Genomic DNA, 17,189 nt, shown 5'->3' on the forward strand with positions numbered 1-17,189 from the left:
GTTTTGATGATGGCCATTCTGACCAGTGTGAGCTGATATCTCATTGTGACTTTGTCTATGTCCCCTTTAAATCACCACTATGTCCTTTATACCCCATACAGGGCTCAACCCAAAGATTGAGCTCAGTACATATTTGCTGCATAAATAATTGGCTGTGATCTACCTAAATGTGACATCCCATAATTCTCTTCTATTTATATCCTTGGGTACTTAACCCTGGACCTGTTCATCTTGATAATTTGTTGTTTCCTATCTATTATCAATATTTATACTTTGGTCTTTATTTATACATCTCTATTTTGTGGTTTTATGATTTTGTGACATTATAGTTTAAGATTATGAATGTAAACCTCTTTTTTTTCTGTAAACATGGGTTATATTTATGTTTTCTATAAATGGTATGTTGTATAGTCTCTACTACAAAACAGATATAAAAGGTAAGCAAATGCAATAGCATATATACGACCCATAAAATAAATAGAAAATTATATTGAAAAAAACATATGCAAATGAATGGAAGCCATTTTCACGGGTTTCAAGTTCCTGGGCGAAATTTTGTAACTTAACTATGGCTGTATGTTTCACAGCACCTAGGTTAGGAGCTTGCACTCAGTGGGCAGTCAGTCATATATAATGAATGTCTCATCTTTAAAAACGTTTGCAAGAAATTAGCATTTGCTATACAAGCATTACAGTTGAGCTAATTATTTCTGTCTGCTTTAAAAAAGTATCAAATGAATGAAATCAAGTAAGGACCCTCATAGATGAGGACTATAAATAACACATTTCTATAGTAATACGTATTTCTTCAAGATTAATTTAAATGTGAACAAATTTGTCCCTATAAAAAAAATAAGTCAGTTTAGACTTACCGTATTAATTTGGGAAGGCATCAGATCAAATTTACGAGGTTCATTAAGCTTAGGGAATTAAATTTCAGAAATTGGTATTTCTTACTAATAGATTCCAAGAGTAATATTTAGCAGCCTGTCAAATATGTGCTTATTTATCATGTAAATTGACATTAGAGATCAGAACAATTAACTAGTTTTATATAGTTTTATTTGCAGACTCACTAAGTGTTACTAATTTAAAATTTTAATTAAGTAGTATATTACTAAGCATGAGTCCTCTCTAGCCCCAACTATACAAAATTCTCAGACTATCATTGCTCTATTACCATTCTTGATGCACCAGCTGTGTCTTGACTGGGTGGATTGCTAATGGATGGTATTACTTACCAGGAAGCTACAAATATTTGTATAATATTGGTTTCTCACATAAGAATACACAGAATTATTTGTGAGTTTGTCTTTTGTTGCCTGGGTTTTGTGACATATGCAATGAATGCAGAGGAAATTATTCTCATTTGTGTGTTTTCCAGGAGTATTTTGATGCATATTAAAGTAACTCTGAGATTGCAAGAAATTAAAGTAGCATGCAAGTGAAAATTACATTTATGTTTAAAAATAAAGAGACATAGGTAATATCATTACAAAGGCTCTACTGTCTGTCATAATAACTAAAAAGCACAGGTAGTTAATAGGATTCAATGACAACACTCAGATTTGTAGCCCTAGCTCTTTCAGTTTTTTCCTTCATAGGAAGCTATAAATTGTATTGTGAAATGCTGAGTCTAGTATGACTCCCTTATCTTCCTAAGAAGCAGTTGTTTTGTCTTTACACTGACATTGCCTCCTTTTCACTCACTTTGTCTTTCCTTCTTTGATTAGTCATTGCCTCTATCTAAAATAATTAGAATTTACTGCCTACTAAATATAGGCATCTTTTCATTTGATCATGTCTGAATCAATGCATTTCAAACAACAATCAGTCTGAAGACAACACAATTTTAAAAACAACAACACATTTCATAAAAATCTGGCCAATCAAGCTATATAAGTTAGGACTGATAAGTGTAACTGCACCTAAAATTAACAAAACTTAGTCATGGGTGTTTTCAAGTATCCATTTTCATCCAAGATTTTATGGTTTCAGAGAGAATCTGATGATTATTTTTCATCATTCACTATTTTTTATCTTTTTAAAAAAAATTTAATTAATTAATTAATTAATTAATTGGCTGCGTTGGGTCTTCGTTGCTGTGCGCAGGACTTTCTCTAGTTGTGGGGAGCAGGGGCTACTCTTCACTGCAGTACGCGGGTTTCTCATTGCTGTGGCTTCTCTTGTTGCGGAGCGTGGGCTCTAGGCGCACAGGCTTCAGTAGTTGTGGCACATGGGCTCAATAGTTGTGACTCACGGGCTCTAGAGCACAGGCTCAGTAGTTGTGGCACACAGGCTTAGTTGCTCTGAGGCATGTGGGATCTTCCCGGTCCAGGGCTCAAACCTGTGTCCCCTGCATTGGCAGACGGATTCTCAACCACTGCACCACCAGGGAAGCCCACACACATATATTTCTTATAAATCATAATATCACAGCTGGAGTTCTAGCATTTGTCCTGGGCCCTCTTCTGGTTTCAGGACTTAATGAAGCTCACATTCTTGATGTCTCATCGAAGATTCAGCGAGAGAGGAAGTGGATTTATTTAGAGAGGAACATACTCTACAGATAGAGTGTGGGCCATCTCAAAAGGTGAGAAAGGCCTCATCATTTACTATTTAGATGAAAGCCATGAAATATGATGGAGGAAACTGGTGTAAAACGTTTAAGAAATGAAGTGCATGTGAAATGAAATAGAAAGACAGACCTTCTCAGTATTTAATATATTCCGCTGAATAGTAAGACTTTATCTTTTCTTAAAATCAAATTGTTTAGAAATTACTCTTCCCAATAGCATTTGATTAAGCATTATCAGACTTTGAAGGCAAATAAAAAAAATGAGACAGTGGAAATTGTTCAGTTTCAGTAGATGTGTAGGTTATCAGTTGTCAACCATATCTTTTCTTACTGCTTTGATAGATGCCCAAGATTGCAGTGAGATTGTCCATTTCCACCCTTGGGAGTTAACAAGGAGTATGTGTGTGTGTGTGTGTGTGTTTTGAGGAAGGGGAGTGGATTTTAAAAGTTTGGGAATATATACTTTATGCTTTTAATGTAATGTGTCATATCTTGCTCAGTGGAAATGTTTTACAGTAGGAAAAAATTCAGAATTTAGGTATCACCTAAATTATTTTCCATGGTGACTTGTTCTTGTCAGTTATATGAATATTCTAGGACATGCCTTGCATCTGGTTTGGGACAGATGCATACACAGGTGTCCTCTTGTGAAACAGTTTTGTACACATAGTCACCTCTTGAACACTCAAATTATTTCAGACTTTTTTGGAGATAATGTAGCATAGTGGAAAAAGCACAACAAGGGACTAAGAAAGACCTGAGTTTGGATCCAAGCTCTACCACTTAGTAGTTGTGTGAATTTAGATTTGTCATTTATCTCCCTGAGTCCAAGTTACCTCCTCTATAAAATGTGAACTAATGATGCTTCTCCTCAGTCTTATGCTGAGGTTTAGTAATAATACATGTAAAGAACGAAGCATACACTGAGGTATTAGTTATTTAACTGCTACATTTATCACTCAAAGAAAGGTCAGTTTTTGTAGGGATCTTAAATAATTGTCACATTGATTACAGAAGTATTCCTACATATTACCATAACCTCCTTCTCATGGACTACTAGGAATCTTTACTAATTTGTGCCCATCTATTGGCACTTTGGATTTCATTTATTATGTCTGTGTATGGGTGTGAGTATGTGTGTGTATTTAACAGCCACCCATCTCTTATTTATCCCTCAACTAGAGAAAGGATAGTACAAATATCTGGCCAGATATTGATAGAACAGGTTTTCTGCTGTTGTTTCTTGGACTGATGAAGTAACCTATGAGAATGCTAAAGGAACCTATTTTAGATCTTAGTATTTATTTATTTTTTTAACTTTTTTAAAAAAAATAATGTTTTTAAAAATTTATTGGCTGTATTGGGTCTTTGTTGCTGCACACAGGCTTTCTCTAGTTGCAGCAAGCGGGGGCTACTCTTCATTGTAGTGCACAGGCTCCTTATTGTGGTGGCTTCTTCTGTTGCAGAGCACAGGCTCTAGGGGCATGCACACGGGCTCAATAGTAGTTGCAGCACACGGGCTCAATAGTCGTGGCTCACAGGCTCTAGAGCGCAGGCTCAATTGTTGTGGCGCACGGGCTTAGCTGCTTCGTGGCACGTGAGATCTTCCTGGAGCAGGGATTGAACCCATTTCCTCTGCATTGGCAGGCGGATTCTTAACCATTGTGCTGCCTAGGAAGTCCCTCGATCTTGGTATTTAAATTTTGAGAATATTTGTGAATTCAAATACATCTTTTAAATCAGTTATTATCAAACATTTTCTTGTTTGGACCCAACATACTATTCCTACTGCTCTATAATTACCTAAATACATTACTAATTTTGAGGGGAAAATATATATGAATTGATGTAGACAAACAGTTGTTTGGGTTCCTGTTATGTCAATCTTCCAGCCTACATCAGGATCAATCTAAAGATTTTAGAAATAGGGAGTTTGTAGGAAATAGCAAAGGTCAACCAATTCTAGTTGCATGCATGTTAATTAATTCCTATGGAAGGTTAATCTTTTTGGTCAGTTGATTAGAATTTCACAGACTTACAGTCAGGCATTGGAATATGTGGATAATCAAGTAAACTTTTCCTCTGTCTTCCACAGTGTGGAGCATTGCACCCTCCACCTCTACCTGGTGCCTTATGCAGTAATTCATTAAGACAATCTTAGATGATTTAAGTCATCTTATAGGAATAACTTGATGAAACAACGTCCATCAAAATATTTTTCCAACAACCTGCATGTAAAACGACTTTCTTGGTCTTCTTTCATATTACTCTGGAACAAGTGGGCTTCCATCCCCCCACCCCCCAACCTCACTGAAACCGCTTTGGTAAGGTGACCAATAACTACCATATCACTAAATCCAATGGTTGCTTCTTTCTGTCCTCATCTTTATATGAACTTTCATAATCTTCAACATACTTTCTTCTCTTGAGTCTCCTTTTTAAAGTTGTCCTACCTTATTCAGTCTCTAGATTTTGAAGCACCCTGATACTCCATTCTGAGTATTGCTTTTATTTTTCTAAATACCCCTTTTCTTTAGAAATATCATGTAGTTCTGTTACTTTAAAAATACTGTCCATACTCTGATCATTCCAAGTATGTGTCCTTCATTTGTATAGACATGGATAGACCTAGAGACTGTCATATAGAGTGAAGTGAGTCAGAAAGAGAAAAACAAATATCGTATGTTAATACATGAGGAATATAGAAAAATGGTACAAATCAACTGGTTTGCAAGGCAGAAATAGAGACACAGATGTAGAGAACAAACATATGGACACTAAGTGGGGAAGCAGGGGAGGGGGGTTGGGGTGGGATGAATTGGGAGATTGGGATTGCCATGTATATATTACTAATAAAAAAAATCAAATTGTACACTTTAAATACATGCAGTTTATTGTATGTCAATTGTATCTCAATAAAAGTTCTTAAAGGAAAAAAAGTGAAAAAACAAAAAACAAACAAAAAAACAAATATGTGTGCTTGGCTCTTATACCATTCCTGAGCTCCAGACTCATATATACAGCAGTCCACTTGACATTTTCACTGGGATGTCAGAGGACAGCCTAAACCTAACTGATCCACAGAGGATTCCTCAACTAATCTTCCTTATAGCAGTTGATGGAACCACATCCACCAGTAGTTCATATTAAAATCCTGAGTCAATGTTCATTCCCCTCTTTCACCCCACACAAAGTCTGCAGGGCACCTGATACTCTTGTCTCCAAATATATCATGATATTCATGTCTACTTTCTATTTTCAATGATATAATCAATTATAATCCCCCATATCCCTGCTTCTACTTACTCCCATCCCCAGTTCATTGTTTACAGAACATCCAGGGTTATCTTTTTAAAACATGCAGCAAATCATTAACTGTACTTCATAATGCCTTCCAGTGGCTTCCCATTTCCCATTAAAAAGTGAAAACCTTTTACTATGCCCTATTTCTCTAAACTCATTTATTCTCTCCTGTCTTAAAGATAGGCCAAGCAACTTGCTTTTCTTTTTGTCCCAAGAAAAAGACAAATGGGTCCTAATATCAGATCACTTGGCCTAGAGGATCTATCTTTCCACTCTTTGCATGACTGATTCATCTAATCACTGAAGACTGAGTTCAAAAATAACTTCCTTCCTATAGAGAGAATGAATGACCATTCATTTAAAATGTTTTCCTCCACATATATATATCACCATATATCATATGGTTCTTGTTTATTTTTCTGAGTAAAACTTAGTAACAACTGAGATTAATTTAAAAATGTTAATTTATTTGTGAGAAACACAGTGAGGGAAATGGTGAAGGCATGGCCTAATTAAGGTGGAGACCTCAATAGAAGGCACTAGTAGCTACCTCATAAATCACAGAATTTCTCAAGAAGCCCATAAAGCCCATGAAGAAACAAACTGGCCTCCCCTGACAACTGTTTAAGTCTGTGTAAGGACAAACAGACATCTTGGTAGCTTTCAGCCAGTCAGCTTGCCCGAGGTGTAGAAAAACAAGACTTATCAAGATTCTCTAGACTACACACTTGTCTGTGGTTTTGCTTTTATAAATACTGTCTTTGCATTTGTTGAGAGACAATCTATACAAGACTGATCTCCCTCAGATACAAATTATTGACTATACTATAACTAAATGTCTTGGAGTTATTCTTTGACATTTTTTTCTGGATGTCCCACCAAGATTTGCATACCTAAGTCCATTCTTTGGGGCTGACCAAGGCACATAACTTGAGTGGTACTTCTCTGATGAGTCTCATGTACAATGACCTCTTTGGATCTAATGTGCAGAATCTGAGTTTTAGTCAAGTCTGATTCAGTTTTTTGTTTTTTTGTTTTTTTTTTTGATGCAGCTATTTTATTCCTTCTGTTAGTAGCAGTAACCTTGGTAAACTTAACGTGTGTCTTTTGACCATTAGGTCATTGTCATTAAGGGGTTCTGGTTTCTGATGAGGAAACTGTCTGTTTTCTGTATTTGCTTTTGACTGACACCTGTGAAGATAGGAGGAGAGAAATGGGATTTGGTAGGCAGACTCTCAGATGGCAATGCAATTCTAGGAAGGTTTTATCATGCTGATGGCTGGAGTCATCAGTTAGAAAAGCTGTGCAACCTGTAGTAATGGACCAGCACTAATAGCCCTGCTGTGCTTAGACAGGCTGTAAGCAGCCTGTGGGAAGCTTGGCATCTATAAATGCAGCAGTAGACTCGAAGGGGCACCCAGATGGTATTGAAAAATTCTCAGTCACCTGGGTTACAACCTATGAAAATCTTTTGTTTTCTTACTTCCTACAAACTTAATAAAAATAAAGAGCTACATGCTTTCTTTTCGTAAGTTAATTTTTTGACCACTTAACAGCTGTTCAATATCTAAGTGTGTCCCATCCTGACCTGACTAATATTTCCCTGGACAACCCTGATATGGTATTATTTGTTGATATTTCTAGGAGTGAACTTGCTGGGTCATAAGAAAGCTATATGCTTAGCTCTCATAGATCATGTTAAATAGTTTTCTGAAGTAGTTGAACTAAATTCCGCTCTCACCAGCAATGTATGAAACTTCCATTTAACCCAATTTTTAGCAACACTTGGTGTATTCTGTCTTTGAGATTTAAGTATTAAAGAGGATGTGTGGTGATATTTCATTGATCTTTTAAGAATTGTTGACTTCCCTGATGTTTAATGAAGCTGAGTACCTTTTCATACATTTATTGGCCACTTGAACATCTTATTTTGTGAAATGGCTATTCAACTATTTTGAAAAGTTTTCATTGATTTGTCTTTTTCCTATTGATTTCTAAGAGTTCTTTATATACTCTGGCTATGAATTCTTTGTTGGATATATGTATTGGGAATATCTTTCACTCTCTGTATGTTGCCTTTTAAAAATTATGATGTTTTTAGAGCAGTTTTAGGTTAACAGCAAAATTTAGGGGAAAATATAGAGATTTTCCACATATTCCCTACCCCCACACATGCATAGCCTCTCTCATTATCAATGTCACCCACCAGAATGGTATACTTGTTACACTTGACATACTACATTGGTACATCATAATTGCTCAATATCCATAGTTTACATTATGGTTCGCTCTTGGTGCTATAAGTTCTATGGGTTTGGACAAATGTATATGATGTGTTTCCATCATTAAAGTATCATACAGAGTATTTTTGATGCCCTAAAAATTTCCTATACTCTATATCTCTTGGTGTGATGGATTACAATAATTGATTTCCAAATGTTTAAGCAGACTTGAATATCTGGGATACAATCTGCTTGGTTATGGTGTATAACTTTTTTATGTATTATTGGATTCAATTTGCTAATATTTTGTTGAGGAGCTTAGCATCTCTATTTATGAGAGATTGGTCAAATGTTTCTTTTTCTTTTTTTTGTCTTGTCTTTAGTTTTGGTATTGGGGTAATGTTGACCTCTTCAAGTGAATTGGAAGTATTCCTTCTGATTCTATCCTCTGAAAGAGGATGTAGAGAACTGGTATAATTTCTTCATTACATTTTTGGTAGAATTCACGAGTTTACCAATCTCTGTACCAATCTGCTTTGTGTTTTGAGAGGTTACTAATTATTGATTCAATTTCTTTAATAGCTTTAGATCTTAAGTTGTCGTTTTACAATCTACAGGTTTCTTTTGATGAATAGAAGTGTTTAACGTTAATATTGTCTTATGTGTCATTTTAAAATTATAGTTAGTAATTTTGGTCCTGTTTAAGGAATTTTTAACGCTTCGGTGTCGTAACTATGCTTTCCTATGTTTTACTCTTTAAAACCCTGTTTCTTTGACCTCTAGGTCAGCAATTTATAAAGAATCAATTTTCATATTATAGAATGAGATGGGGGTCAAGATATATATTTTTCTATATGGGTATTCTTTTGACTTATTACCACTTATTGAGATTATTCTTTTCTGCATAGCATTGCGACTGAGCCTTTGTTATAATTTTTTTAAGTAATTTTTTGTTTATTTAGGGTGCATTGTGTCTTCATTGCTGCACATGGGTTTTCTCTAGTTGTGGCGAGTGGGGGCTACTCTTCATTGCGGTATGTGGGCTTCTCATTGTGGTGGCTTCTCTTGTTGCACAGCGTGGGCTCTAGGTGCACAGGCTTCAGTAGTTGCTGGCATACAGGCTCAATAGTTGTGGCTCACAGGCTCTAGAGTGCAGGCTCATTAGTTGTGGTGCACGGGCTTAGTTGCTCCCACATGCACAGGCATGTGGGATCTTCCTGGACCAGAGATCGAACCTGTGTACCCTGCACTGGCAGGTGGATTCTTAACCACTGTGCCACCAGGGAAGTGCCTGTTGTAAATTAAGTGATATGTGTGAATCTATTTTTAAACACTATTGTCTTCCATTGATGCGTTTGTAACTTTTTGGTCTAAATACTTCATCTGCCTAAATTACAATAGCTTTATTATGGATGTAGATATCTTGTATGTATGTCCATCAGCTTTGTTCATCTTTTTTGATTTTCCCATTGTTATTCTAAGGCATTTCTAGGCCTGTTGTATTTTCACATAAAACTTAGAATTACCATGGCAATTTCTGCAAAAAACGAACAAAAATTCCCAACTTGGTAGGATTTTTATTGCTTTTACATTGAATTAATAGATTGACAGAGAGAATGGCATTTTTGTAATATTGTCTTACTACATGAAAACATGCATTTTGTTCCACTAATTTATGCCCTTTTTATTTCTCTCAATAATGTTTTATAATTTCAGAATAGAGATCTTACACATCTTTGTTAGATACATTCCCAAACATTTGATATTTTTATGCTATTTTAAGTGGCACATGTTTTAAACTTATTTTTATTTGTTATTAGTGTGTAAAGATTATTTTGTTTTTACCATTTTGACATTGTATACAGTAACAATGCTTAACTTATTTATAAATTCTAATAGTCTTATGGATTCCTTTAATTTTCTAAGTATATAATCATATCATTTACTAATAATGACAGCTTTATTTTTTCTTTTCCAATATTTAAGCTGCCTCCTTTCTTTTTCCTTCCCTTCCTCCTTCCCTCCCTTCCTTCCTTCCTTTCTTTTTTCACTGGCTAGGCCCTACAGTACACTGGTGATACCATAAGAAAAATACAATATTTTCTATAAGATTTTTGTAGATACTTCTTATTCATTTTTCTATAGTTTACTAAGAATTTTCTCTATCAAAATGGGTTTTAGATATTGGTTTTTTATGCGTTTATGGAGTTGATCACATGGTTTTTCTTTTTTTCAGTAACTTTATGGTGAATCTTCTTGCTTTTGAATAATGTATGTCTAGTCATAATCCCCACTAATATGATGTATTATCCTATTTATTAATCATGGGTCCAATTTTTGAATATTTTTGTTAAATATTAAACACTCTTCCAGATATATTTCTTTTTTTTTTAAGTTCTTTATTGGAATATAATTGCTTTACACTGTTGTGCCAGTTTTTGGTGTATAATAAAGTGAATCAGCTGTATTTATACATATATCTCCATATCCCCTCCCTCCCAGGACTCCCTCCCACCTTCCCTATCCCTGCCCTCTAAGTCATCACCTATCATCGAGTTGATCTCCCTGTGTTATGCAGCAGCTTCCCACTAGCTATCTACTTTACATTTGGTAGTGTATATATGTCACTGCTACTCTCACTTCCTCCAAGCTTCCCCTTCGCCCCCCCCACCTCCCAGGTCCTCAAGTCCATTCTCTATATCTGCATCTTTATTCTTATCCTGTCACTGGGTTCATCAGTACCATTCCAGGTATATTTCTTAGAGGAATGAAACTTTATTCTTTCTTATAATGTCCTTTGAGGTTTTGGCATTAAGGTTATGTTCACCTTATAAAAAGAATTAGGAAGTGTTCTCCTTTTTCTATTCTCTGGAAGGGTGTATGTGAGATTGATAAGATTTCTTCCTTTAATATTTTGAAGATATCAATTTTGAAGATATCTTTCTTTAATATTTTAAAGATATCACTAGTGATGTGTGCTTTCTTCTGGTAGGAACATTTTTAATAATTATTGTTTAATACATTTGAGGCTATTATTATTTTCCATTCTGTCATTTTAATAAATCATATTTTGAAATTAATTATGTTAATATCAAGTTTTTCAAAATATGCTTTTATTATATTTATCAGAACTCTAGGATCTGTAGTGATGTTTCCCTTTTAATTCCTAACATTGGTGAATTGTGTTTTTTTAATCTTATGTTTTGGTCCATCTTTCTATGAGATATCAATTTTATCAATCTTTTTAAATAGACAACTTTTGATTTTCTCTGTTGTACATCTGTTTTCTATTAATTGATATCTTTAGTATTTTTTCTTTCTAATTTTCTTAAATTTGATTTGAGCTTGAATTTCTAATTTCTTGAGTTAAAAGTTTATAGCATTACTATTTCTAATTGAAAAAAATTGACATTTAAGCCTATACATTTCCTTCTAAGCATGCTTTAGTGTCACAACACAATTTTGGCATACGATACTATAACTCATTTCAAAATATTTTCTAATTTTCATGTTGAATTTTTTCACTCATGGATTTATTAGATGTTTTTCATTTCTGTGCAGTTTTGTTTTATTTAAGGTATATATATTTTATTATTGTTTCCAAACATAATTCCAGTTTTCAACTTTTGAGTGCAAAGGGTTTTGTGTATTTATATCTTCCTGTTTGGATGGCTTGTTAGGTTATTATTAGGAATTGCCCTACTTTATCTCCAATAAATAAGGGCAATATCTGACCTTAAAATTGACTTTGATATTACAATAGTTACATCTTTGGGTGTATATGGTCTCTTTTTTCATCTCTTTATTTATAACCTTTTTGTGTCATTAACGTGTCTCTTGTAGCAACACACAGGTTCCTTTTTTGTTGCTGTTGTTATGCTCGCCTAATCTGACAACCTTAATCTTTTACTTAGTGTTTACATTTAATGTAATTACTTATTTGTATCTACTATTTTATTCTGTCTGATTGTTTTTTACTTGGCTTATATGTTTAACATATATATATATTTGCTTTCCTTCTTTGGGGTAATGAATTTTTTTTTATCATTTCATTTTCACCTTTCTATTAAATTTGCAGTTATATATTATCTTTCTACTCTTTACGTAGTTACTCTAGGTTTCACCATGTGTCCTTATCTCATGAGCATGTAAAACAAATTAATATTTTTACTATTTCCTGATACTGCTAGCGTCTAAGAACCTTTTAACATATTTCTCCTCTTCCTGCTTTTTTTTGTTTTTGTTGCCAAGCATTATTATTTTACACGTATTTAAACCCCACAATATATTGTACTTTTTTTTAGATAGCAAATATTCATATATATTTACCCTTTCTGATGAGTTTAGAACATTTCCTTCTCTATCTCTACCTTTCTGAGATTATGTTCTGTTGGTCTGAGTAACTTCCCAAATGATTTATTTTAGTGCAGGTTTTTGGGCAGCAAATTTCCTCAGTATTTGTTTTTCTATAACGTCTTTTTTTTACCTGCATTTTGAATTATACTTTCATTGAGAATAGAGGGACTTTTTCCTTTTGCTCTTTAAAATGTAATTTTATTGTTTTTTGGCTTACATAATTTCTTATAGGAAGCTAGCCATCTATTTTATTCTTGCCCCTTCAAGGTAGTAATTACAATTCTTTCCTCTATGCTTTAACATTTTCCCCATTGTTTCACAATGGTATGATGATGAGTCTGATTATGATTTTCTTGTGTTTATCCAGCTTTGCAGAAATACACTGTCATTTCTGTCTGACTTTTTTGCTTTTTCATTTCTCTAAAAATGTTTCTATATGTACCAATCTTTCTTCTACCATTTGCTTTAGTTTCAGTGCTCATGTAATAGAAGAGTTCATGTCATAAAAGAAGTAAAAAACAGTCTTGAATAAGCAGAACCCTTCTGCCAGATTGTCTAATGTCAGTTTGTTTTCTGGAACTGCTTCTCCTATGTCTTCCTCCCCATCATCTGGCACTGGTTCGGAAGCACTCATCTCCATCAAGTCATGTTCTGTTAATTTCTCTGGTGTGGTATCTATTAGCCGTTGAATTTCTCCAAGATCCATATCTTGAAACACTTCACCCTCTACATTTTTTGTTGTATCCACAATCTCTTTCATGATTTTCCTGATTGGCACTGTTGTAAATCCTGTGAAGTCATGCACAACATCTGGACACAGTTTTCTCCAGCAGAAATTTGCTGTTTCAGGCTTGATGGCTTTCACCCCTTTTTCTGTAACAAGGATGGCATCTTCAATAGTGTAATCCTTCCATACTTTCATGATGTTCTCTCTATTGCGGTTCTCTTCCGTAGTGTTGACAATCCTTTCCATAGTGTACTGTGTGTAATGAACCTTGAGGGTCCTTATTATCCCCAGATCTAGAGGCTGAATTAGAGACCTTGTGTTTAGGGGCAAGCCAGACCACTTTGATGTCTTCATTGTTGAACCCATAAAGTTCTGGGTGGCCAGGGGCACTGTCCAATATCAAAAGAACTTTAGAATGCAGTCACTTACTGGCAGCGTATGTCCTGACTTCAGGAACAAACCAAACCATCAAAGGAACCAATTGAGAAAAAGCATTCTCCTTGTCTAGGTCTTCTTGTACAACCAAAAGACTGGCAACTGGTATTTATCTTTCCCCTTCAAGTCTTGGGGCTTAGCAGCATTTTATGTAAGAGCAGTCCTGATCATAAACCTGACTGCATTTGTACAAAACAGTAGCATTAGCCTATCCCTTCCTGCCTTAAATCCTGGTGTTTGCTTTTCTTCTTTACTAATAAATGTTTTGTATGGCATTTTTTTTTTTCCAGACTGGGGCACTGCGTTAAAACCTGTTCAAGCAGGTAGCCCTTCTTTTCAGTGATTTTCTTCATGGAGTCTGGAAATTTGTCTGCTGCCACTTGGTTGGCAGAATCTGCTTCTCCTGTTATCTTGACATTTTTAAAGCCAAACCTCTTTCTAAAATTTTCAAACCATCCTTTGCTGGTGTTAAATTCTCCATATTTAGATCCTTCACCTTACTTTTGCTTTAAGTTGTCATATAATGACTTCCTTTTTCCTTGGATCATATTAGAGTCTACAAGTATGCCTTTCTTATAGAAATCCTCCACCCACATAAAAGCTGCATTTTCAGTAAGATGATAAAAACGTATTTCACAAAAAGTGCAAGGTTTTTGTGCCTGCTGGTGTAGCTGCAGCAATGGCTTCATGAAACTCCTTTTTTTTTTTTTTTTAACAGTAGTCCCTATGCTGGATTCATTTATCTTGAAATGGAGGGCAGCTGCAGCTGCGGACCTCAATCTATGGTACATATCAAGCAATTCAACTTTTTCTTATTATGTCATGACTTTTCTCTCCTTCTTGGGAGCACTTCGAGCATCTCTAGTGGTATGTCATATATGTCCCATGGTGTTATTCAAGGTATACGGTATCGCACTAAACACTATGAGAAATACACAAGAACTACAAGAGATCACTTTTTACTGAGATAAGCAATTTGTTGGAGACACGAACTGCTAGCGTGGAGATGATTAGCGTCATGCAGCATTTTAAGTGGCTACTTGGCAATACTTGAGCTCACCCCAATAGGAACAGAAGGTGACTCTGAAATTATTGCAGTAGTGCAGTATGTACTACAGTTAATTTTATACGCACATGATTTAATACTGCCTCGTTACATTTTTTACACGTCTCTTGACTGTGAATAGAGCCATATATGGTCTGTAAATGTTTGTGTGTGTGAGTTTTGTTAAGTTTTAACTTTTCACAATAGATTTGTGTCTATTTTATGGTTATAAATGATAAAATGGATCAGAATCTACCTATATTTTATGCATTCATGATATTTTCTACTGTCTCTTAGTTTTTTTGATATGTGTAGGCTATGTGGTTTGTTGTAAATCTCCAGAAATTTCCCAGTATTTATTGAAAAAAGTCTGTGTAAAAGTGAACTCACGCAGTTCGCACTTGTATTATTCAAGGGCCAACTGTATTACAATATACATTACAATGGGGAAATACATAGCACCCAGAGTGTGTTGGTTGTTCTAACACAAAATTATGAAAGCTGTATTTATGCATTCATATAACAGACAAGACTGATAGAATTGCTTGAACATAACCAGTTCAGGAAAGCAAATCTACTATTAGTTGGTAACTTTGTAAACATAAATGCAGGCAGTTAGAGTTGAATCCACTGTGTGGTTTGGTAAAGCACAACTGTCAGACTTGAAAGATTTCTAATATTCTATGAATGATACACACAGCAATCAACAATATAAACACAGCTTCAGTGAAGAGAACAAAAGAAACCCTCTTGGTTGGGCTGATTAGAGATTATACTAATAATTCTTGTTCAGCGATGATGAGAATTAGAAGACAACATCAGAGAAACAAGCTGGCATTTCTGCTGGTTTTCTAATGTACTATGACAAAAATCATTCTGAAACCATATGAATTCAAATTAACAGTTTAATTGAACTCTGCAATGCATTCCCCAGTCTTATGCAGCTACGAGATTTAGACTTTAGATTTAGACTTCTTATGCAACTAGGAGATTTATATAGAAGATGATATATTAATGTATAAATCTATATTATAGATCTATGTAAAAAAACAATATCCAACTCATTTTTTCACATATTCTTAGCTGTTAGCTAGGAAAAATACATATAAAATCAGAATCAAATATATCTCACATTTGTTTCATATAATTTTTAATTAACAAAATTCTAGTGGATATATTTATGGTAGCTTAGCATCCTTAGGTTTGAAATAAATGCCCTCACAATCAGCATCTATAGTAACATATTGCCATGAATGATAGTCTAACTCTTATGACTGCATTTTTTTTTTATTAGTAAGAGACCAAATATAGTTGTCCTTATAAAAATCTTTACCTAGCCTATGTTGGCCACAAAACATCTTCTCTTTTTTCTCTTTGGCTCATGCTTCATCAAAAAATTTTTAATTCATGGAATGAAACTGATTTATTCATCTTTAGAATGTATAAGGATAAAATTTGTGGAAAGACTGGCTTTATCAAATAATGATGAAGGAAATAGTAAAGGATACAGTCTGTGGTAATAGAAGTGTCTACTTATTTTTCCTGCCTGTGGAAATCCATGAAAACTATACTGACTAACAAAATTCTGCTTCTCTATGAAGATGCCAGCTATGGCCAGGGATGTAGGTGCAATGGACACCATCATGGTATTCCAAGGACAGTTTGACATCACAAGGATTTCCACACTAATCATGCATTAACCATATATTTGACAATTTTTATTGACTGCCTAATCTGAGGTCCTTTTCAGGCTAGGCATTTTTTGGGGGGATAGAATGAAATAAAGCACCACTCCTATTCTTAAGCACAGGACTTACACATGCAAACACAAACTTTAGTAGATGATAGAATTATGAGTGAAATCTCTTCAGATTTTGGGCAGTATTCAGAGTTCCCTGCAAGTGGTCTGCACATAACAAATTGACAGATAAAGGGATCCCTTGTTTGGAAATTGGGTTTTGGGCTTGAATAACTGGATAAATGATGGTGTCAATTACTAAGATGATAAAAGGAAAAATATCATGAATAAATTTTTGAACATGTAGTGTTTGTAGTGCATTCGATTCCATGAAATGTCAAGGAGGGAACTAAACATGTGTGTTTGAAATACAGCTGTGAGATGTACATTGAAGATAACAGTTTGCCTTTATATAGATCATAACTGAAGTCATGGACATGGTTGAAAGATGTCTAGGCAATGATAACAGAGGAAAAAAGAAAAGAGAGCATTGTGGAATTCCATCATTTAAAGATGTTGTAGAGAAAGATGAATAAGGAGACAGAAAAAGCCAGCATGGAGATGTAAAAAAACTAGGGGTGTACAGTGCCAGAGAAATTTAGAGAGTGTTTCAAAGCAGAAAAGAGAGGTCAATAGTGCATGATGCTTCCAGGAGTTTAAATTAGATAAATAATGAATTATGTCCATTGGGTATAAAAATGGCAGTCTTAGTCAATGGATATATAGGAATAGAAGCAAAACTTGAGGGGGTTGGGAAGTAGACTATGTGGAAACTGAGGCAATAA

The sequence above is a fragment of the Hippopotamus amphibius genome, chromosome 6, assembly GCF_030028045.1.
Source record: "Hippopotamus amphibius kiboko isolate mHipAmp2 chromosome 6, mHipAmp2.hap2, whole genome shotgun sequence".
NCBI classification, from domain to species: domain Eukaryota; kingdom Metazoa; phylum Chordata; class Mammalia; order Artiodactyla; family Hippopotamidae; genus Hippopotamus; species Hippopotamus amphibius.